This window comes from Eurosta solidaginis, chromosome 3 (genome assembly GCF_040869045.1).
Source record: "Eurosta solidaginis isolate ZX-2024a chromosome 3, ASM4086904v1, whole genome shotgun sequence".
Lineage (NCBI taxonomy): Eukaryota > Metazoa > Arthropoda > Insecta > Diptera > Tephritidae > Eurosta > Eurosta solidaginis.
Genome location: NC_090321.1, coordinates 91,977,066 through 92,002,982, shown reverse-complemented (window position 1 = coordinate 92,002,982; position 25,917 = coordinate 91,977,066). Strand labels below are relative to the sequence as shown.

The following is a 25,917-nucleotide window of genomic DNA, read 5'->3' as shown; positions in this document are numbered from 1 at the left end:
TTTAATTTTTCACATTATTTTGGCAATTTCTCTGACGTTTGTGAAGACATATTAACAACTTGTATACAGATAGAAGCGGCGAAATGTACTATTTTCAACGACATCAAAACTGTTTTGATAGAATAAATTGAAACAAAGTTATGGGGCCCTGCATGCCTTTAACCTCTTAAATAGGGCTTCTTGACCCTATCTAGAAAACTGTACGTAGCATTAAAAAAAAGTAAGTATACAGTTTTTATCAGGGTACCAAGTACTACCAAATTTGGTTACAAGTAGAGCTGCACCAAACCAAAACTCTTATTTTGTTGACCTGTGTTAGTGATGCTAATATTCGTCACAATATTTTAAAATGTTTGCTTAATAGGATGCTCATATTATCTCCAGTAACTAGATTTTTAAAATTAATATTAATTTGTAGTCTCACTTTCTGTAGACTCATTTAAAAGAAAAGTTCGTTTGAAACATGAATGGGCATTTCATGGAACTTTAATTTATTAACCACGAGCAAAATATAAACCTTTCGTCCATTCTCTGGCCATTCGCGACAGCCGTTCTCCCTGTCAGCAATTATTTGACAGGTAGGTATGGCCATGGAGGAATAGAAAGATTTTGCACTTGTATGAATTCACAATGGGCACAACGTTTTTGTACCCAGCTGTACTTGTACACAGGGTATTATAACTTTGATTGGATAACGGTTGGTTGTACAGGTATAAAGGAATCGAGATAGATATAGACTTCCATATATCAAAATCATCAGTATCGAAAAAAAATTCGATTGAGCCATGTCCGTCCGTTTGTCCGTTAACACGATAACTTGAGTAAATTTTGAGGTATCTTGATGAAATTTGGTATGTAGGTTTCTGAGCATCATCTCAGATCGCTATTTAAAATGAACGATATCGGACAATAACCAAGCCCACTTTTTCGATATCGAAAATTTCCAAAAATTGAAAAAGTGCGATAATTCATTACCAAATACGGATTAAGCGATGAAACTTGGTAGGTGAGTTGAACTTATGACGCAAAATAGAAAGCTAGTAAAATTTTGGACAATGGGCGTGGCACCGCCCACTTTTAAAAGAAGGTAATTTAGAAGTTTTGTAATTTGGCAGTCGTTGAAGATATCATGATGAAATTTGGCAGTGTGCTATGTGTCTGCTTAATAAAAATTAGCAAAACGGAGAACGATCACGCCCACTTTTTAAAAAAAATGTTTATAAATTCAAATTTTAAAAGAAAAGTTAATATCTTTACAGTATATAAGTAAATTATGTCAACATTCAACTCCAGTAATGATATGTTGCAACAAAATACAAAAATAAAAGAAAATTTCAAAATGGGCGTGGCTCCGCCCTTTTTCATTTAATTTGTCTTGTACTTTTAATGCCATAAGTCGAACAAAAATTTACCAATCCTTGTGAAATTTGGTAGAGGCTTAGATTCTAGGACGATAACTGTTTTCTGTGAAAAAGGGCGAAATCGGTTGAAGCCACGCCCAGTTTTTATACTCAGTCGACCGTCTATCCTTCCGCTCGGCCGTTAACACGATAACATGAGCAAAAATCGATATATCTTTACTAAACTCAGTTCACGTAATTATCTGAGCTCACTTTGTATTGGAGTAAAAAATGGCCGAAATCCTACTATGACCACGCCCACTTTTTCGATATCGAAAATTACGAAAAATTAAAAAAATGCCATAATTATATACCAAATACGAAAAAAGGGATGAAACATGGTAATTGTATTGGTCTATTGACGCAAAATATAACTTTAGAAAAAAACTTGGTAAAATGGGTGTGACACCTACCATATTAAGTAGAAGAAAATGAAAAAGTTTTGCAGGGCGAAATCAAAAGCCCTTGGAATCTTGGAAGGAATACCGTTCGTGGTATTACATATATAAATAAATTAGCGGTACCCGACAGATGATATTCTGGATCACCCTGGTCCGCATGTTGGTCGATATCTCGAAAACGCCTTCACATATACAACTAAGGGCCACTCCCTTTTAAAACCCTCATTAATACCTTTAATTTGGTACCCATATCGTACAACCACATTGTAGAGTCACCCCTGGTCCACGTTTATGGCTATATTTAGAAAAGGCGTCCACATATAGAACTGAGGTTCACTCCTTCTTAAAATACTCATTAATACCTTTAATTTGATATCCATATCGTACAAAAAAATTCTAGAGTCACCCCTGACCCACCTTTATGGCGATATCTCGTAAAGGCGTCCACATATAGAACTGAGGTTCACTCCTTTTTAAAATACTCATTAATACCTTTAATTTGATACCCATATCGTACAAAAAAATTCTAGAGTCACCCCTGACCCACCTTCATGGCGATATCTCGAAAAGGCTTCCACCTATAGAACTAAGGCCCACGCCCTTTTCAAATACTCATTAACGCCTTTCATTTGATACCCATATTGTACAAACGCATTCTAGAGTCACCCCTGGTCCACGTTTATGGCGACATCCCGAAAAGGCGTCCACCCATAGAACTAAGGCTCACTCCCTTTCAAAACACTTATTAACACCTTTCGTTTGATACCCATATTGTACAAACGCATTCTAGAGTCAACCCTGGTCCACGTTTATGGCGATATCTCGAAAAGGCATCCACCTATAGAACTAAAGCACACGCCCTTTTAAAATACTCATTAACACCTTTCATTTGATACCCATATCGTACAAACAAGTTCTAGAGTCACCCCTGGTCCACCTTTATGGCGATATCTCGAAAAGGCGTCCACCTATAGAACTAAGGCCCACGCCCTTTTAAAATACTCATTAACACCTTTCATTTGATACCCATATTGTACAAACGCATTCTAGAGTGACTCCTGGTCCACCTTTATGGCGATATCTCGAAAAGGCATCCACCTATAGAACTAAGGCCCACTCCCTTTTAAAATACTCATTAACACCTTTCATTTGATACCCATATCCTACAAACAAATTTTAGAGTCACCCCTGGTCCACCTTTATGGCGATATCTCGAAAAGGCGTCCACCTATAGAACTTAGGCCCACTCCCTTTTAAAATTATCATTAACACATTTCATTTGATACCCATATCGTACAAACAAATTCTTGAGTCAGGCCTGGTCCACCTTTACGGCGATATCCCTAAATGGTGTCCATCTATAGAACTATGGCCCACTTCCTCTTAAAATACTCTTTAATACCTTCCATTTGATACACATGTCATACAAGCACATTCCAGGGTTACCCTAAGTTCTTTTTACAATATGGTGCTTTTCCCTTACTTTGTCTGCACAGCTCTCAACTGAGTATGTAATGTTCGGTTACACCCGAACTTAGCCTTCCTTACTTGTTATATATATAATATTTTGGAAAACACAAAAAACCTGATTATTTAGTAAATTATGCACCTAGAATATTGAAATTTGACATGTGCGCTGATATTGAGACTCTTGATAAAAATTTAAAAAAATATTTTTAAATGGCCGTGGCACCGCCCACTTGTGATAAAATCAATTTTGCAAATATTATTAATCATAAATCAAAAATCGTTAAACCTATCGTAACAAAATTGGGCAGAGAGGTTGCCTTTACTATAAGGAATGCTTTGAAGAAAAATTAACGAAATCCTTAACCAACCACGCCCACTTTTATATAAAAGATTTTAAAAAAGGGCCTGGACGAATAAAATAAGCTATATCTTTGCAAAAAAGAGCTTCATATCAATGGTATTTCATTTCCCAAGTGGATCTATAACAATAAATAGGAAAAACTTCAAATTTAAAAAAATGGGTGGTACCGCCCCTTTTATGACTAAGCAATTTTCTATGTTTCGGGAGCCATAACTCGAAAAAAAACGGATCATAATAAAATTGGGTACACAAATTTTCCCTATAGTAGGAAATATTTCCAGAAAAAATGGACGAGATCGGTTAGAGACCACGCCCACTTTTATGTAAAAGATTTTTAAAAGGGTCGTAGACGAAAATAATAAGCTATATCTTAGTGAAAGAGAGCTTTGTATCAATCGAATTTTACTTTCTAAATTGAATTATAACATTAAATTGGAAAACACTAAAATTTTTGAAAATGGGTGTGGCATCGCTTTTTTTTTTGTCTAAGCAATTTTCAATGTTTGGGTACACATATTTTCCTTATAGCAGGAAATATTTCTAGTAAAAATTAATAAGATTGGTTAAGGACCACGCCCACTTTTATATAAATGATTTTAAAAAGGGTCGTAGGCAAAAAAAATAAGTTAAATCTTAGCGAAAAATAGTTTTGTACCACTCGTATTTTGTGCTATTATAACAAGAAATGGGAAAACATTCAAATTTTGAAAAATGGGCGTGGCACTGCTCCTTTCTTACAATGCATTTCTCAACGTTTCTGGAGCCATACATAACTCTACGAAAAATTGAGTGCACATGTTTGCCCTTTAACAGGAAATATTTTCAGTAAAAATGGACTAAATACAGGTAATAAGCTATTTCTAGTAAAAGTTGGAAAATTTCGTTAATAACCCTGCCCTTTTTTGTAATAACGCTTTTTAGGACAATTGCACTTGTGTGTTTATGTTTATTGTTCTGTTATACCTTTTTTTTAAATAAACAGTAGGGAAATCCCCATATCTGAAGGAAAACTGCATTATTACCCGCTCACGGTCATTGGTGTTAGTAGTAGTAGTAAGTACTTAGTAGTAGTAATTTGTTTTATTAAACAGAATAGTTTTTTTTACAAAGTTGATTACAATATAAAATTTTTATAACTAAACTTTGGCGGAGTGCCGTCAGTTTATAAGTACTTGTAGTAAGTTTTTCTGTATATTATATGTGACACGGCCTATGAAAAGGTGGCTTATGACTAAAAAAAAACAGGAAACTACTAAGAAAGTGAAGAAATGCATTGTTTATCTTTAACAGCTGTTTCTCGCAATTTATTTATATTATACCATCAGGTATTCATTAATGTGTTAATACACTTTTTTTAAAAAATAATATTCTAAATTCCATAAGTATGGGACAACTACCCAGAAAATGTAAAACGTTTTCTTCGTCTCCTGAGTTGCAAATTGGACAGTGATTATCTGGATGCTCAAGATGAGGTTCATAATTTAGTTTCAATAGTTCTCCTCTTACGCGAAACAAATTGCTGATCACATATATGCTAAATTCATTTCTAAAATAATTAAGCTGACAAAGATTATGTTCGAGGACGGGGTAAGTTCGTCTTGGTGATAGTCACTGTATCCTTTTTGCTTCTTTTAAACGAAAATTAGTTCAGAATAGAACCATATGTATTATTGCGCAGCCTTGTAACACTATTAAGCACACAAAACAAACAACACCAGCATTTCAAGTATAAAGCTGGGTATGTAATGTTCGGTTTCACCCGTACTTAGACTTCCTTACTTGTTCCATTTGAGAATGTCGTGTTGAGGCACATTTTGTTCGCGCTTACTTTTTGTATGAAGATCCGCATTTATCTCTCAGCACTGCAAATAAGTACAAAAAACTCGCCGATGAATTTCCCTTATTGCGAAACTCTATAGGCACGCGTAGACGTATGTATGTATGCGTGCGTAGGTGTTTCTAAACATTTTCGTCCGAAAAAACCGACCACCTCCATAGTACGCATTAACGTGCGTTTGACAGTTCGGAACATTTAATAACAATAAAATACAAGCAAAACATTGATGTAAGCATATTTGCATATCGAATAAATATTCACAAAAATACGTACAAAGTCGCAAAAATGTTTGGCAAGTGAAAAACCGTTAGTTAAAATCTTGGAAAATCGCCTCGCTTAAATTTAGTGAATTCCCCTACAAAAAGGGATAAGAATTGCATGTATTAAATAAATTTTTATACAGGTTTTATATGCACAAAGGCTGACTGTGATTGTCTTTTACATTAGACTGCAATAAAAATTATAGTTGGAAGGTATTGTTCACGTAAACCTTAAACAAAAAACAATAAAAAATGCATTGTTAAGAAACAATTATCCAATCGACCGCCTTTTGTTGAAATGGACACATATAGATTAGGGTGGCCCGATTTGTAAGGCGGTCGTTTAACCTATAACGAGCCACAAAATTATGACTCCTCTTGTTGTTATACCTATATGACACTACTTTATTTTTGCTTTGATTCCAAGCTTAAAATACTGGCGAAACTTTATCGGAAAGTCAAAATGCAAACACAATTTCCAACGAGAGCAAGGGAGACCAATATTGCCCACAAAAGGAATAAGTTTGACATGTTGTTATTGACTTTTTTTCGTTTACTTTTTCACCAATTTTTCCACAATAAAACTATGAAAATATAGCCGAAAAAATATTGCACGATTGTTTGGATTTTGTTTTCACATGAACGTTGATTTTCCTTACATATTTGTGCACAAAATTTTCAAAATAAAAATTAAATTTTCATTTGTTAAAAAAAATAAAGAAAAACTGGCCGAATTCCAAAAAACCATATCGAAAAATAAACTGGCTCGTTTGTTTTTAATGAACTAGGGTGTATTTTTCTTGTATTTCGTTAGTTTTTTGGAATATAGTTTACACACTCGTAACAGTACTGAAGGCTTATTAGGAGGGAGGGCGACAAAAAATATAAGAAAAAATACAAGAAAAATACAGAGAAAATAAAGTAGTGTCGTATAGGTATTATAAACAAAATTTGATTACGGCAAAAACGCAGTTGGACGATGCACAGATTAAATTTTTTGGTAAAAAGCCTCATGACATTTATTCACAATAAATAACTACTTATGATTTAACATTTGGGTTTTCATATTGTTACAGTAAAATTTTTTGTTTTTGTCCAAAACAGAGGTTTAGCTAAAACTATTCAAGAATAGTTCTAGCTAATGGATTCAGGTCAAAGCAATGAAATTTTTAAATTCGCGATTCGAAATTTCTATAGAAATCAGCAATTTGAAGAGATCTGTCGTAAAAGATCCACAAACATCGTATCGCACTGTGAAATCCCTAGGGCCCCCCAGAGAGAACAGGGACTACCGGCCTTTGTAATGAAGGTAACTTTGACCATATTCCAGATGGGTGCGGGTTGGATGACCTAGAAGGTTTAACGTGGTCATATCAAATCGTTCCCTAAATGGGCGGACTATTATTTTTATGGTGCTATTTTTAATGTGTCATGGAAAAGGACCAAAAACATCGTGAAAACTCCTGGAACCCTTCGGGGAGTCTCGTTATTGCTACAAGAACAAAAAAAACCATATCACAAGTCTTCGGCATGCAACCACACATGGAATTCATTACTTGACCTTTGGTTTCGTCGGCATAGGCCCTCTATCGACCACCTTATACCGCTCGTATGTACCTTGTCTTTGGGGTTTTTAACAACTTTCTCTAACCACCTGATCTCCACCTTTTGTTTTACACATAAGTATTCGCACCTGTCCTTTGTTTGTATTTTTACTTAACCTAGCAACTTTAATTTTTCTCACTTCAAAATCAATTCGAAATTATCTCCAAAGAGATACAAACAACCAAGAAATGAAATGCATTTTAGACCTATGCGCTAGAAAATTTTTTTTATTCCTACCTACCTACAAGAGGAATCTTAATTTCGAAAGTACGGAATAGGTTGCCAATCGCCCTCCCTAATGTAAATACTCGTATATATGTCGGTATGCAGTGACCGAAAATTGTATTAATCGAATTGTTTATTGCTTTCTCGCATAATTTTTATAGATTCCTTTGTTTTCTTTCGCACATCGTAACGCACTTCTGCTTTTGAAACGAGTTTTAAAATACTTGTATTAGGGTCATGATTGCAAGTTTTACAAGATGTCGCAGAAACGTCACAGAATAAGGGTACAATTCAAAAACCATAGCAGCAAGTACTTTAATAGCTAACTGAATAATATTCACACTGTGTGAGTGTGAACTTGTAAAATATGTATGTATATTCAAGGTCTAAATTTATATTTTATTATAGCGTTTCGAAGATATTTTGATTCTATATAATTTCATGTATCAATTGTTGCGAAAAGATTAGCAATAATAAAGATATTAGACAAAAGGAAACACCCACCTTCACCTTCGCAAAGTGGTGTATTGAAGGATTTAAGTCTAGTCTGCTTTTTCCCTGCGTTTTCTTCTGTTTACGTTATTTATTAAGTGGTCATTGAATGACATAAATCAAGGAAACTTGAAGCTATAGAGAATCTCCAACTATGAACAGCATGAAAGGTGTCCAACTAGTCATAGGTTATTTCATGTTATATATGATGTTTTCACCGACCAAATCCTCGGCGGCCTTATATATAACGCCACCGTCTGTCCTATATCCAAAAATACTGGGTGCGACGTTCGATCAGGACCTACATATAGGCGAGCATGTAGCCGCAATTGCATCTAAAGTCCAGAACAGTAACAAAATCCTCAAGTGTTTTGTAGGCAGCACTTGGGGTAAAGTTAAAAAAACGCTCAAAACCAATTATAAAGCAGGTAGTGGGCAGGCCCGGCATCCCAACAGACATCTGATTGAAGCGGCTCCGCCTCCCAGAAATCTAAGAAGTCATCTCCGTAAGCATAATGAAGAAATCCGTCCCTTTTGAATTCAACCGTACAAAGAAAAGGATCATGAAAAGAAACCCAGACACATCCACAAAAAGGTGTCGGACTACTATGCCAAAGATTGCCCGGTGAACCACGTTCTTAAATACAAATACGCAGTTGAAGAAAGGATCTCACCCAGGGAGACGCGCGTCACTCTAGCTCAACTTCGATCTGGATATTGTAATAGGTTAATCTCTACTTATCCAGAATCAACCCCAAAATACATAATCGTCTATTTGTATAGATTTTTTTTTATCGAAAATTAAAGATTCCTTATCGGAGTATTACCAATTTGTTATCGGCATATTATCGATTTGTTAACGTCGACCAGTAGGCTTGATATGAAACACTTACCTTCAAAGCTTCAATGCAAATTCGATGACACACATGCAACCCGTCGATAGCAAGCCATTAAGAAACCGATAAGAAGACAATGATAGCCTGATAACAAATAAAAACTTCGAAGCGAAAACTTTGCTATCATAATACGTCAATGATAAATCAATAGCTTTTCCGTATCGGTTGTTCTTGATAAGAAGCCGACGAAGCTCTTATCAAAAAGTCCGAAACTATTTGTTTCTGGTAAAGTTACCTCTCTTGTGGCTTTACTTCAACCCCTCGGCGAGCTCTAGTTAACTTAAAAACTTTATTTTCCAACAAGATATGGTAGAGTGATAAGTACTTTTATTGCTAGAGTGCAGATATTTATACGTTTGTAATTGTATCACAATTGTGTCACATCGGAAGTAAGAGCTAAGGAGAAACCCACAAACAAACGAATTAGTTTATGTGTCGCACGCCTTCCCTAATTTATAGTAACATACCCTACAGGAAATTAAATAATTTACACTATACTATAGGGTAATTTGCTCTATGGCAAATGGTGGAAAAAGTCGGGGGAGGTATCCTTGCAAGTCTTGCCAACAGGGCGCAGCATTTGGAGTATTCATGCGATCCTCGTTATTACGTTTTTTTTTTCTTAACATCTAACTTACTATGTGAGCTGACATTATGACAAGATAAATAAAAGGGCGTAGCACCGCCTACATTTAGAAGAAAAAATTTGAAAGTTTTCTAAATCAGTCGTATATATGGTGTAGGTAAGGTTAGGTCGAACTGGCCGGTCCGTGAGCACCTTACATAGACTGATTGAGTCCATAGTGTAACGAATTTAGGGAATTCTACTTATTCCAAACCTTCTGCTAACGTTCGAATCGCTAAATTATCGAATAAATCACTCCAATATTTAGTATTGCAAACTGGTCTTTATTAAGATTACTTTGAGAGTAGTACTTCACAATTATACTTCGCAACCAATAGCGTGTTTAAATCAAAACTGATTACTGATTCCTCAGCTTGCGCTGCTTTAATACTCTCAGTTTTCTCGTTCATCCATTTCTCCTAAGGTCTAGTCATTTCGCGAAACTGTATTCCAGAACAATTGTATCCCTTGCTTGGTTATTAGCTATATACATGTATACCTATTTGTAGTTTATGTTTCTCTTATAGCCATATGCGGGTGTATGCGTGGGTACTACTTCGGCTGATGATTACATGTGTTTGTGAGTATCTCTTCGTTGCCTGGTATGTATATGTGTGTAAATTATGATTAATATGTTTATGTAGCTTGCTTTAATGTTTTTGTTGTTGTGCATTTATTTTAATAATAGCTTAATGATGTGAAAATGAGCCACAATAGTATTACCAGAAGTTTGTTTAAGGACCAAACTGAAAAACCATATCAAAACCCAGTACCTATGTTATAAAGTAACTCCATCCTCTTGGTAAATACTAGAAGTTTTCTAGAACCTATGCCACTTGCTGTTTCTAGATCTGACAGCTGTATTCCTTCTAATAATTGAATTCCTAGTCTGCCAAGCGCAGGGAACGAGCACAAAACCTCCCAACGGCTTAGGGGGCATAGAATATACCCGCGCAACCCTTTAAAGGGGTGTACAGCGCAATATATAGCTTATCCAACCCAACTGTCAACCTTACGTACCCGTGGCGAATCCTGTTTCTTTAACAGCCGAGACTCTGGCTACCACAAGTTCCTCAAGGATCTAGGGGGTAGGAGGGCGGGATGGCCTAGAAGGTTTCATGGGATTATACCAAATCGTGCCCGAGATGGTCGGGCTAGTACCTAGTAGGCTTGTTACCGGAACGTACCAGGTCTGCGTCTGGCAAAGTAACATCAACATGGATAACACAACCCCTTCGGCGAGTATCCTTATCGCTACAACAACAACAGCACAAAACGTGTCGATCGTTCCTCCTCCAACCCGCACTTCAAACATCTGCTTTCACTTACCAAGCCTAATTTTAAGGCATATGACGCCAGGGAGGTAGTGCCCAGTCACAGTACCCATCTTAAGTCTACAGTCCTCTATTTTCATTCATAGAAGTAACTTTTTAAGTCTAAGGTTGTAAGACCTACACATGATCCTCGACACTTTAAAAAATTATCCAGGGCCCTATAGCTTCTGTTCTGGCATGTGGTGCGAGGGCCAGGAGACGTGGTAGCTACTAGTGGTGGACACGATTGCTATTATTCGCACATCGGTAATTAAAGCTCTTAAAACAGCCGAAACAACTAGAGGCGCCCTTTGGCGCGATCAAAACAATAAGCCATCATTGGTGCTAATCGTTAAAACTGTGTGAAGACAGTCATGAGCATTGAAAGACCATTAATAGCAACCGTAAGTCGCCTTTTTGCATGACCAGCAAGGAGCCACAAATGATTTAATAAATCGTGTTGACAACGAGTATTAGGAGTTAGCCCAGAACATCTCCTTCGGTGAAACTACGCTTTGCATGAGACATACAGACAAAAGTGTGAGCGTTTTAATTACTTAAACTTTTTTTCGGCAGACGCATCAGTACCAGTCCCTTAGACCGGGGGTAGGTTCGAAGCCTCCCTGGAGTAAGTGAACGAAGGACAGTCCCTTCGCAAGGAGCTAATCCTGAAATTTTTTGAACGATCGGCAAGACTTTGCGGCAAAACCCCCGTATCTTTCCAAAATGGCCAAAGCGTCGATTTCCTTAAATAAATACAAACAAAACACTTTCTAAATATTATTTTTTTAAATAGAAAAAACAAGCTTTTTAAAGTAAGAAGGCAGGCCGGTATATAATAGTACCTATGCAGCCGCCGCCGATAAAGGGATCGGCATAAACCTCTTGTGCCCCAAGTAAGTGTTCAGGTGCTGATGAGACCCTGCCCTGAAGACCTTTAATTCATAAGTACCAAAACTTAAACTTTTTTATTTGGAAGGAAATAAATTTATAAGTTCATTGAAACAAATATCGACGTGATGAGTTTTTTCACCTTGACCTTGTGAGTGGGTGCTCGCTGATTCACACACCTTTTCAATTTCTGGCCTTAAAAGCTTTTGCCGATTATTTCAGTAGCTGGCCGACTAGGCTTTGCAAGCTTCACAGAGCGTGGTGAAATATTCCAGTTGCCCAAGGGGTCTGTGGCTGCTTTCTGCAGACGTATATGTGAGTATCTGTGTCATTGGCATTGCAGCAAATTGCGCCAATTCGATTAAACAACATAGTTTTTGTTGTAATACAACTCGGCTTTGTGTAAATTGACACAATTGACCAATATTTTAATAGCAACTGGAGCAATTAGCCAGCGCGTAAAATAACAAAAACAATTTGTCGGTGACAACAATATCGATATAAATAGACAACAATTGCAATAATTACATTTAAATTAAAGCCATCCGCAATTTGTGATTCACGCAGGGTTGAGCTGATAATCGCAATCCAATCGAAACGCAAATTATAAAGCGAAATAGCGAATTTAAAATTAACTAAACAAACATTTTGCCACCGATTTAAACTGTAATACGGATTTACTTTTAATATTAAGTCACGCTTAGCACATTTGTCATATTTATTTGTTATGCCCAACCGTAGAACGTATTACTTGAAATAAGTAATCAAAATAGAAGTACGGAGCGGACAAGATTGGTGACAAATACCAAAGTCTAATGGACGATAAAAACCTTTGCCTATTTTAAATAGCAGAGTTCAGATGAAAGGTGAAACGGGTGAAGATTGGTTTACAACAATATTTGAAGATTATTATAACGTTAACAATTTCAACTGGGTTTAAGGCCTAGATGCAACTTGAATGCAGGCCGATGAGGTGGCAAAGGAGGGTGCAGCTCTCCATGAATATACTGCGGACGTTCAAATCCACTTGGGAGAAAAGAAAGGGAGACAGAAGTTGCATATAATCAATGAAGCAGGAAAGCATGGGCTGCGAAACATCGAACAAGTTGCTCATCTCTAAGGAGAGAAGACTCAAAGCTCATGATGGGCGTTTTAACAGGTCACTGCCTTCTGATTTCACGTGCTTATAAACTAGGCCTTATCAGAAGATGTAGGAAGTGTGGGCTGCGGGAAGATAAATCTTTAAGTTTTGGCAGCCTAACCAATAAAAAGCAAGTGTGTGTTGCGTTACCTCGATTTAAATACGCCATTCTAACTAATACCCACAATCTATTAATAAGTATGAAACGAATTAAGTGTTATTTTTAAATCATGATGTCCAATATGCTCAACTTTTAACACCCTTCACTAAAAGAAAAAAAGTAAAATCAACCAAATTATGAGTCAATTCAACCGGTACTTCTGCTAAATTTTTGTCCATCGCAAATAGCTGTTGAATCAACTTCGCAGTGGCGTAACAATAGGGTGGCAGGGCTGGCAAAATGCCTCGGTACCCCGACCAAAGAGGGCCCAGGGCCAAGAGACCGCGAGCTCAAAAATATATTTTTAGATTGTACCTGAGTATTTTATTTTATTTGAGAAGTATATTTTTATAATTTCTGCATAGATTCCAAACTAAAGACCATAACACAATTTCAAATTAATTGGTAAGCATTTCAACCAAACTAAACAGAAAGATAGTGATTCATTTTTAGAGATGTACACGTTACATGTGAGAGAGGTTTTTGATATGCAAAAATTTTTTGAACCGATTCAACATATTTATATATTTTTTGGGCATTGTATCGAAAGATGGAATATTTTATCAAGTTTTATATCTAATAAAGAAAGTGAGTATTCAACTTCAATAACATTAAACCCTACTAGATGGACAGGACGTTATGATGTCGTTTTTGCATTAAAAATTCGGTTTGTTGAAGTCCAAAAAGTGCTAACGAAAACATTATGTTAAATTGCAAATCAGATGAAAGAAATAAAGCTGTTTCACTCAATAAGGATATCCAAAACTACAATTTTGTTATGCTATAGGTTTTCTATTGCAAGATCCTACTTACTATCGATGCAGCCTCAAAGCACTTCAGTCTAAAACCGTGCGAAGATGAGTTTGTTCAAAGTGAACGTATTTTATCGAGTATCGGACATCATTATAAGCGTTTCATTCCAATGAACGAATTTGTTTCAAATTTCAGTGTTTGCAGCCTTCCACATAAAATTTTAAATGACACTGATCTATTAAAGAAGCCCTAGAATTTATTGAGCTTTATAAAAAAGACATATTTGAATCATTTGCCAGGGAAATTCTCAGTTTTCGACCCACCTTCAGAGACCAAATGGAAACATCGCTATTTATTAGAGACCTCGCTGATTTATTATTACTAAAAAATCATTTTATGTCTTGCAGCTTTCCCGAAGTATGCACTGCATTACTGTTATTTCTTAGAATTCTCGTGACTACAGCTAGTACTGAAAGATCATTTTCAAAATTAAAATTGATAAAAACCAACTTAAGAAACTCTATTAGACAAGACAGGTTTATGAACTTAGCTATTCTGTCCATTGAAAATTCTATAGCCCAATCTTTAGAATTTGATGATGTTATAGACACTTTTGCGGAACAGAAATCTGAAAAAAGATTTTTTTTTAATAAATATCTTATTGAAATTAAATTGTTATTTTTATTTCCTTGTAAATGCATTCAGGTTTCCGCATTGGGCTAGCATGTTATACACCCCATTCTCTCTTGCCTAAGAGAGGAGGCCTATGGCCATTAGTGGGACATATACAACGTGTAATTGAGTACACGCTGAAAATCTCGAAATGTGTTAAAATTAAACTGAGTACAAAGTGATGATTTTTATTGATAGAGGCCCATCAACAGAATTTGCCACAGGCCCCAGATGGTATAGTTACGCCACTGCAGGTTAGGTAACCTAACGCCACTGAAACTTCGCACACACTTTTGATTCTGAATTAACTGTTTTAACAGTTAAATGAACAACAAAAATCATCGAATATAAGCCACTGAAAACCAATCTTAAGCGGGAGTCATTGGTGCCGTATGTCGTATCGCTGTAGTCGTATCCCTAACGCAATCAGCTGTTTATCGTTACGCCGGTAAACCAAAAACCAATTGGTTGGCTACGATACGGTTACGACCTTAGCGGCACCAATAATCGATTGCATTAATTCTCATAAGGTTGGTCGAATCAGCTGTTAAAAGGTTACCGATACGGTTACCGATAAAGCAACCAAAGAATTGGATGTTGCTTTTTCCAGGCCTTGATCCCAGGGTTTCAGTATGGTAGACGTGGCATCATATCATCACACCACGGTGGCCATTGTAAATTTTACCAAGTAGCGCAACTAACAGCTGATCGGTGAAAATTCGCACATTCACACGCACAGTTCTCGACTCAGTTTCAAAACAAAACTTTAGATTATCTAATTCAAATTTTAAAGTGGGATAATCCTTACAAAGTTATGCATACATAATATATATGGCGTTTTTGTTGTTATTAAAACAATAGTTTTATTTATATTAAAGCTTTTATCATTTTTTTTTTAACTTTGAAAAAACTCCGAACACCATTCCTTCATTATATGACATTCGACTGCCTAGTCCACTGCCTTCCACTCTATTCGCAACATAACCTCTACTTAAGCTGCCAAACTATATAGTAAACAATGACGGTGGCAGCCTAAGGCAAGGTGCACACGAGGCTACGCGTCATAGACGCTGCAGGCGAAATTTTTACGCTTTGATGCCGAACAGATGTATTTGAATGGAGAGCTGCATGAAATTTTCTTGTAGCTAAGCGTACAGCAATGTTGGTCGCTGAGCGTACGTACGATTGAAAAAAGGAAGAACAAGATGTTTATTTACATTTTTTTGTATTCAAATTTGTGTAATTAGCAGTGTTGCCAGGTTAGCCTTTTCGAGGCTAGATTTAGCCTTTTTTTTTGCCTTTAGCCTGGGTTTAGCTTCGTGACTTTTTTTTAGCCTTTTTTACTCCGAATGTATTTTTAAAAATGTCTAAAATAAAATAGTTACAATAGTTCCTGTGAACACCTAATACCTAATCATATGAGTTCTCTATAAAAGATTAATTCTTTTTTTTCTGAAAATTCGTTGAAAATTTCAAAGCCAGATGTATTTTCTTACTTTGAAAAAGAGAAGTATAGTTATTCTTAAAGTCAAATAGCATTAATAGAGCTGCAGTGGCGAAAACTTATAACTATACAATGGAAAAATATACACTCCACCATGGAATTTTGGTCGGAAGTCCGAGAACATAAATATGCATTAAACGAAGAACCCCCTTTTTTAGAACTCGTCGAATTAATATTTAGTTTTTTAGTATTACCACTCAGTAACACGGGAGTTGAAAGAATTTTTAGTGGCGTGAAAATTCTGAAAACTAAATTAAGGAACAAACTAAAAATTAAAATGCTTAATGCGCTGCTTAATATTAGATGCTCGTTAAAACGCTTATCTAAATGTTGTAATGACTTTGAAATTACCGATGATCTCATATCTATGGTAAATAGCCAAACTTTATACCCAGACTTAAGCTCTTCTGATTCTTCAGAGGGGAATATTTTATATAAATAATTAGTTTTTAATATTTTTTTATGTATATACACATATGCAATCATTTAAAGTAATTCCATGTGTTAGTCAAGGAAAATGTGCCTGATATGTTTTGAAATAGGAAGTTATGCTTAAGTTATGTTTATAAGTTTTTATTTACAAATGTGTAAACGAAAATATAAAAAAAGTTAATGAATTAACCAAAAAATTTCTGGCCTTTTTTTTACTAAATTTAGCCTTTTCTAACCTTTTTTTTGCAAATTTAGCTTCTTTTTTTGCATCACCTGGCAACACTGGTAATTAGTTAAAAAATGTTACTTTAGTTAATAAAAGTGCGTGAAAGATATATTACCAAAGCAAAAAAGAGTATTAAACACCACAAAAGCTTGGTTAGACATTGTTGAAGCGTTTAAAAGGCTAAAAAGTGTTGGAAACTAGAAATACCCTTTTCTCTAGTCCGCGGTGGTTTAAAATTACCTTTCATAATTTACAAAGGCACGGGGATGCAAACAACGTTTAATACATATTTTCCTTTGGTTTCGGGGACGGATATAGCTGAAGAAATTTATTTTTTTATTTTTTTTTCAATAATTGTTTGCTTTTTGTAGCGACGCTCGAAAGTAGCTTCGTGTGCAGATCTTGAGGCGTAGAGAAATTGTAGCTATATGAAATGTCTTGTACGCGTCTATGACGCGTACCCTCGTATGCACCTTGCCTAACTCTGCTCTGTTAACTAACAATTATTAATGTCACCTAAAAACAAAAATGAAAACTATTAAAATATAACATTTGCCGTTGGTATTACAGAGATTTCTGAGGCACGATAGTCATAAGAACAAAGTAGTGCGCGCTGTGATCGCAAATTTCTCTTTGAAATTAGCTTATGCATTTGCATAATATTGAAAGTTGGTCGCTGTTCAAACTACCAATTAAATTAGTTCTCTTAACAAAATTATCAGTTGGATTGATTGAGAATATGTAATTTTCACAGATTATCCCTACATAAGGCCAACAGTTTTCTTCTGTTGGAATGACTATACGGTTAGAAATCTGAGCATAAATTTTAAACCATTCATAGGTTTAAGCACTTTCTGAAACATTTTTCTACTAATTTGAAAGCCTCTCAAATCACTACTATAATTTTTAATTTTATTCGATTTCAATTAAAGCCATTTGAACAATAAGTTTATAATCTTAAAGTTGTTTTAAAACAAAACCAATAAAATTTCAAAAAATCACAAAGTAGCAACTTTTTGTCACATCTCGGTTTAAACAAAACCAAGAATTTTCAAAAATCTAAACATAAAAAATAGTAAACCCGTCTGGTTTAAAAATAACCCGAAGAGTTTGAACTCATAGGCTCTTTTTCGAAACATTTTTTTAAAAATGTGATAGCTCAGTGCGTGCAATTACTGGCATATGCTGATGACATTGATACCATCGGCCTAAACACCCGCGCTGTTAGTTCTGCTTACTCCAAACTGGAAAAAGAAGCGGTAAAGATGGGTTTGATGGTGAATGAGGACAAAACGAAGTACCTGCTGTCATCCAGCAAAGAGTTAGCGCATACGCGCCTTGGCAACCACGCTACTGTTGGCAGCCATAATTTCGAAATAGTAAAAGACTTCGTTTATTTGGGAACCAGCATCAACACTAGCAACAACATCAGCACTGAAATACAGCGAAGAATCAATCTTGCCAATAAATGCTACTTTGGACTAGGTAGGCAATTGAAAAGAAAAGTCCTCTCTCGGTGAATGAAAATCATACTCTACAAGTCACTTATCGTACCCGTCCTGCTATATGGAGCAGAAGCATGGACCATGACAACAGCAGATGAGGCGGCTTTGGGAGTGTTCGAGAGAAAAGCTCTTCGAAAGATTTTTGGACCTCTACGCGTTGGCGATGGCGAGTACGGAAGAAGATTTAATGATGAGCTGTACGAGCTATACGCAGACATCAACATAGTCCAGCGAATTAAAACGCAGCGGCTGCGCTGGCTAGGCCATGTTATGCGAATGAAAGATGATGCTCCGGCCAAGAAAGTGTTTCTATCGGAACCCGCCTATGGAAGCAGAGGTAGAGGGCAGCCCCCACTCCGTTGGAAGGACCAGGTGGAAAACGATTTAAACTCCCTTGGTGTGACCAATTGGCGCCGGTTGGCGGAGCGAAGGAGCGACTGGCGCGCCTTGTTGGACGGCCATAACCGTTTAGACGGTTAAGCGCCAATTAATTAAGTAAGTAAGATAGCTCAGTAGATAGAGCAAGCAACTAGAATCTGTTGTCGGTTCAAAACTATGCCCCCGCCCACTAGACTTTTTTTGATAACTGCAAATGTAGACTCCTATGGTATCAAACTGAAGCCCAGACCTGCCGTAAATAATTTACTCAAAATAAAATTAACCATAAAAAATTTAGATTATTAACAGAATAATCTAAATCAGGGTTAAAAGCGCGGTGTTCATTTCACTATATTTTCATAATAGTTGCAAATAAGAGCAAATAGAATAATTGTAATATTTAATGTATCAAGCACCGCAAGTTTTTTACTCTGAATCTGATTATTCTGTTAATAATAAAAAAAAATTTATGGGTAATTTTATTGTGACTAAATTATTTATGACAAATTATTCCACCTTCTACTAATGTAATGTTAAATCTTTGTGACCAAAAATTATTTTATAATTTTTAGTTCGGTTAGCTATATAAGCATAGTTTTTTACAACTATTGCAAATTAACCGAAAATTGATCCTGAGGACCTTGTTTGCTTTTGTGTTCTTCTCACTTCAGTAAAAATATGGTTATGTTCATTTTCTTGAAATTGAACATAGCCGAACGGAAATTTCATAAATGGCCACTACAGCAAATTTTGAAGGGCCCTAAAGTCAATAGGGCTTATGGTGACTTTAAATGGGCAATTGAACTTTTGACCAATTTAAATGGTCAAACGGTAAAATGGCCTTATGACCCCTTTGAAGTGGTCGTAAGGTTAACTGAATTTATGTCCGTTGACCTTGTTAACTGACCTCATGTCCGTTGACCTTATTTCCCTCCACCATTAAAGTATTGCATTGTCATCTGTCCTTGATACGTGTGAAACAGTTTCAATTAAACCTTTGGTGATTTGAAGTGGTCATAAGATCAACTAACTTTATGTCCTTTGAACTTACATATGTCACCCTACCATTAAATTATTGCATCGTCATCGGTCCTTGATACGTCTGCAAAGTTTCAATTAAACTTATGGCCATTTAAAGTGATCATAAGGTAAATTGACCTTAAGTCCCTCGACCTTATGTCACCCCACCATTAAATTATTGCATTGTCATCTGTCCTTGATACGTATGATACAGTTTCAATTAAACCTATGGTCATTTTAAGTGGTCTTAAGATCAATTGGCTTTATGTTCTTTGAACTTATGCCACCCACCATTAAATTATTGGACTTTCGTCGGTCCTTGATAAGTGTGAAAAAGTTTCAATTAAACATTTGGTCATTTGAAGTGGTCATAAGATCAATTGACATTATGTCGTTTGAGCTTATGTCACCCACCATTAAATTGCATTGTCATAGGTCTTTGATACTTCTGCAAAGTTTCAATTAAACTTATGACAATTTAAAGTAGTCATAACACCACCATCAAGGTATTGCATTGTCATCTGTCCTTTATACGTGTGCAAAGTTTCAATTTAATTAAGCCTCTGGAAGCTGGTGAAAATTATTCTAAAAAATTCCGTTACATACATACATACATACCCCTGCAAAAACGATTGGATCATGTGGTCATTTGTGTCATACTGAAGTTCTCCATGGATTACTCTGACGTAATGCTAAGCTGGAGTATATGGTCCAGTCCTAGGACATCGCAATGTTAATTGTACAATATTTTTTGTATGAATTGTGGTTAATTTTGAAGCACCCGCTTGGTCCATAGCGATTACTCCATACATGCATGCATGGAGTACTCGCGATTTTTGCAGGGTACAACCCAAGCTAATAATAGCTAGGTTTAAAGTTTCAGATCTAGACTCAAACCTTAACCCGTGTGTACAACTTTGTCCTCTTGACAAAAAAATTCATTAAATCAACCATAATGCGATTTATTGCTTCTACTAACTTCATTTCTTTCGGTGCGTGCTCTGAAGATACATAAATATGTAGATGAGGCTGATTAACCGTCCTGTTCATAGATGGGTACCCGGGTACCTTTTGCATATTCAAAAGCCATTTTTACATAATCTACAAATAGAAACGAGTTAAAATTTTGTGCCATCCTATGGGAATAAATTTTCTACAAAAAGGAGAGACAAATTTTTCAAATATACTTTCATAAAGATGGTTTTTTAATAAATTAGTTTTTATTACTAAAATTAGTTTTTTATTACTAGTTCACATGGCTGGGATACCCAGGTATCACTAGTAGTTCTCACGTAAATAATAACTGACTACATTTTAAATTAATAAATAACATGAAAAGGGTTATAAGTTTTTAAATCTTAACACGCACGACATTTATTTTTAATATGACTAATTCAAATTGGTTTTCCATAAGTGCTGCATACTCTAAGAACTGCCTTATGGGACCTGGGTACCCAGCCATGCGAACTAAGAAGAAAAATTATTTATGAACAGGACGGTTAATACAAGCGAAGCATTTTTCCCAAATCTTCACATCGAAGCTTCGGAGAAGCGAAATATTGTCGGTATTTAGGGGATGAAAATTGTTTAGCCAAAACATGGACTGTCCAAAAAATATTTTCGAAAGCTCCATATATCAGCCATGAATTAGCACTTCGTGTTGTATGTACATTAGGGTGGCCCTTCGTTGTATGGAGGAAAAAAAAGAGTTTGGATTCTTGATCTCACCCTTTAACAATATGCGAACAGCTCAAAAATGAATATATACAAAGTTTTAGGCCAATCAAAAAAGATTTAGAGGTGGCGCAAATGGCTTGAAATCCTTAAAAATGACGAATTTTTACAATTTCGTGTTTCAGGCTTCCATATTTCTAAATCCTACTGAAATTTACTGCTTTTTCTTACCGTAATAAGATCTGTATTTTCTCGCTTTTCTAAAACGGTAACAATCTTCAAAATCGGTAGATCAATAACAGAGTTACAGGGCAAAATATATATTGCTTTCGACAAACAAATATGTAAAGTAAATTAAGTCTGTGCAAATGTGTTTATCAGTGAATCGTGGTATTCGGGTAAAAAACGCTCAAATAAACTTTTTTATACACAAATGCATGTATCCTTTGAAGTTTATTTATTTAAAAAAGTATAAATTACTTGCGCTCTTAAATTTAAATAAAAATGAAAGAGGATTTGTTATGTTTGCTTTATTTTTAATCACCGAATACAATGTCTACTAGAGCCTGGCAAAAGACTGAACGTAAATATCAGAATCAAACTATTTTATCTAAAGCGGTGGCGAAGGCAACAGCGGTCGCAGTTGATATTGTTGTTGCATTTGTCGCATTTGCTGTTGTTTATCATTCAATTCAAAGCATTGTTGTTGTTTACTGCTTTACTTCAATATTGTCACGCGCACCTTCACAGACATAGCGTCAGCGTTGTTGGTGTGAACGGAACGTTCACATTAAATGCATTAGTAGGTTTCATACTTGGCATTCATTTGGGAAGATACCGTTTTCCATGAATCTCCTTAGCTGGTGTTAAGGGCCCATTACTGATACTTAGCATAGACTTGACTTGACTTGGCGTAAACTTGGCAACTTAGCCACGATTATACTCCACTTAGCTCATACAATCTGGCATTATAATCAATACATATCAATTTATATGACAAAATGTCAAAATGAAATGGAAACAAACATATGGCATCTCAATATGTAAACGTCACTTAGAACTTACATAGAAAATCAAAATTCAACAGACTTCTAAGTCAAGTTAAGTGTTGCTAAGTTTTGAGTAATGAGTAACATACAATGTTCATTTAACAGAACTGTAAGTGGCAGTTCTCAATTCAAATCAAGTCTATGCTAAGTATCAGTAATGGCCCTTCAGCGTGTGAACGGAACGTTCACATTAAATGCAATAGTAGGTTTCATATTCGGCAATTCATATGGGAAGATATTGTTACCCATAAATATGCTTAGCAGGTGTTAACTTATACACATATATTTTTTTATAAATTTTCTTTCGAAATACGTGATGCCACAACAAATTTAAGCCTGCATGCAACTTGTTCTTGCAACAAGCATGTCGAAAGAAATTAAAAAAAATTAAAACTATACTGCTCTTGAATGAACAAATTTTGAATAGTATTTTTTTTTTTAAATAGATAAATTGCGGCACTCTGCATTGGGATGGAAAACCACTTCCAGAAATAACAGGTCGTGAAAAGGTGAAACGACTTCCAGTTGTTGTTACTTACAGCTTACAGGAATGGTGAACAGTTAATTGGAGCTGCAAAATTATATGGTGCAACAGGCTCGGAAACAGCTGATACGTTGTATGAACTGTTATTTGAATGGCATCTGAAGGATGATATTTTGGCCTGTTGTTTTGATACGACATCGGTTAACACAAGCGTTATAAAAGGAGCTGCAACGTTACTAGAAAAAAAAAACTCGGGGAAAAACTTTTTTATCTACCTTGTCATCATATTTATGAAGTTCTGCTGAGAGTTATTTTCCAGTAAATACTAGTAAGAACATTCAGTTATCTCGGCGATTTCAAGAAAATTGCAAAAACATCGACAAAAATAGTTTTAGAGATTTGCTACAAAATAACGAAGTGAAATTACTTTTAAGCGATAGCAAAGATACTATTTTAAAAAACCCTCTAAGGAATAGTTGAAAAACAAGATAGTAATAGATGACTATAGGGAATTATTGGAATTAACGTCTATATGTCTAGGAGCAACTGATGGCATAAAGTTTCGTACACCAAAGCCCACTCATCATGCTCGGTGGATGTCTAAGGCATTGTATTGCTTAAAAATCTATTTATTTCGTGAACAGTTTAAACTAACGGAGTATGGAGAGAATTCGATAGCAAGTATATGCGAGTTTATTATACAATTCTATATTAAGCTTTGGTTTTACTGTACCAATCCTCATAGAGAACCTCTTCAAGACTTATCTCTTATTAAAGAAATTTATAAATACAGAAATGCTAATAAAAAATATCTGACATTGCAATAAAAAAGTTTTGTAACCACCTATGGCACCTGTCTGAAGAATGTATTGCATTGGCATTGTTCGATGATGACGTCTCTTGTACCATGAAGAAAAAGATTGTGGAAAAATCAAAAGCATAGACAGCTACGACAAGAAAACATAAAATTTAAAGAGGTTACACTTAAGGCCCAGTGAAATCAATAAATTCATAGAAAAAGAACTACACGATTTTGTAACAGGAAATACAATTGATTTTTTTGGTCGGTTTGGGATATCATCTCAATTTCTGGAGGTAGATCCACTATACTGGAGGGATACAGGAACCCATAAAAAAGCTTAGATGCTGTTATAAATACAAGTAGTTAACGACACAGCAGAACGGGGAGTAAAGCTTATGGAAGAATACAATAGAATACTTACAAATGACGAACAAGAAAAACAATCTTTTTTACAAGTTGTAACTGATTACAAAAAACAATTTGAATCAAATACTAAATCATCATTAATTAGATCTTTGGAAATAATATCATATTATATACGTGTCAGCTAAAGTTTCACAAGATATATTTATATGTTTTAAAAATGTATTTTCAAAAAAATTTATAATAAATAAATTTGAAACAAACTCATTTACGTATACTCATTATATACACATTCTTGAAGTAATAGCACCGTGTTTAAGGCATAATTTATTTTATAACTTTATTATTATTTGACCAATTTTTGTTTTTTTTTAGATTTATTTGAAAGCCAAATATCTGTAAAACTTACTAATAACACGATAAATTACGTTTCACCCATAACAAATGAAGTAGGGTTGACCAAATTTAAGAAATTCTAAAAATTCGTAATTTTTCAGGAGTTCAAGCTCTTTGCGCCACCTCTAGCCCTTTTTCGATTGATCTAAAACTTTGTATATTCTAGTTTTTAGGCTATTCGCATATTTCTAGGGGGTGAGATCCAGAATCGGAACACTTTGGAAAATAAGGGCCACCCTAATGTACATGTTAACTGTTCGGATGCCTGGTTAACCGGCAACGAGGGAAAGACGGATCCAAATACATTTCAAATTTACCAGGTAAGCCAAAGTACGGACAATATCTGCAGGTCTGCTGATTTTGATATCAATTTCAAAAACTTAATATAAAACATAAAAGCTGATTTAACTCGTAATAATCCCAGTAGTTTTATTTTGCTTGCAATTAAGCAATTAATTAATTAATCGACTACTTAATTTTTTTGCCATCTTTAGCAGCCCTTATAGAAGTTGACATGGCTGCATTTAAAACATTTTCCTCCAGTGTCTCTTCTTCTTTGGTCACGGCTACACTACAGTGATATGGCAGCTTGTAGGATCAGTTTACTTCCGGATCAGCGGAATAAACCGCAGATCCTACCACTTCGATTAGTTTCAAGCACGCAAACTGTTTATATATAAAACCTTGGAAAACGCAACAAACGTGACAACATCAATTTTGCAAACAAAAAATAAATAAATGTAAGGCGCGATAACCTCCGCCGAGCTTCTCTTCCAATTTGCGCCGTGCTCCTTTTAATTTTTCCTACAAACTGGCGGGACGGAACCTACTTGTTTTATGCCGACTCCGAACGGCATGTGCCAGGCAGATGAGTTTTCACAGAGAAGCTTTTCATGGCAGAAATACACTCGGAGTGCTTGCTATATTACTGTCGAAGGGCGACCCGGCTTAGAAAAATGTTCTCCTAATGGAAAAGCTTGTTTCTAAAACTTTGATGTTGCTTTGCCTGGAACCCAGGATTTTCGGTGTGGTAGGCAAAGCACGTTACCGCCGTTAAGTTGTCACCACAAATTTCTAACTCGTTAAACACTAAATATGTCCACTTGTGATAATTCTTAGTGCCAAAAGGTGAAACTAAACGAACTGTTTGTTAGAATCTCTAAGCTGAGTATAAAATGTTCGGTTACACCCGAACTTAAGCAGCCTTACTTGTTTAAATTACCGGTCGGCAATTTGAAGGTCTTCACTAAGGACACTGAAACTTATACTAGAATTGTTTCTGGTTATAGTGCTGGTTGAGGAAGAGTTTGTTAGAGTTTGTTAGATAAAGCATTGCTACCTATTACACGCTCACTATTTCCAACCCGTTCTATGACTAATTACATGGTTATTTATTTTCTATGAAACTTTGCATATGGGTATTTCTGTGAAAGTGTCAACAAGAGAAAAAAGTACAGTTTTCCTTAGGATATATTTATGGATCCCAATTGAAATCCGCATATGTTGTCCTCTACGACACAAAAGATTGGTACAATTAGTTGGGTAATATGGAAGATATTAACGATTACCCGAATACATATAG

At 35.6% G+C, this 25,917-nt stretch overlaps 1 protein-coding gene across 12 annotated transcripts in view; it reads right to left on the bottom strand.

Annotated features, from left to right (window-relative positions):
• LOC137244157 (sphingomyelin phosphodiesterase) overlaps window positions 1–25,917 on the bottom strand; it is a 162,896-nt gene that overhangs the window by 125,324 nt on the left and 11,655 nt on the right. The window contains exon 1 of one of the 12 annotated variants that reach the window (XM_067772755.1): window positions 14,154–14,276. The exons of 9 other annotated variants lie outside the window; for them this stretch is intronic. The gene's annotated coding sequence lies outside the window, so the exon portion shown is untranslated. Of the gene's footprint in view, window positions 1–8,944; window positions 9,018–13,890; window positions 14,040–14,153; window positions 14,277–25,917 lie in introns of those variants that run through there. 2 more of the 12 variants (XM_067772754.1, XM_067772753.1) reach the window with 2 other exon arrangements.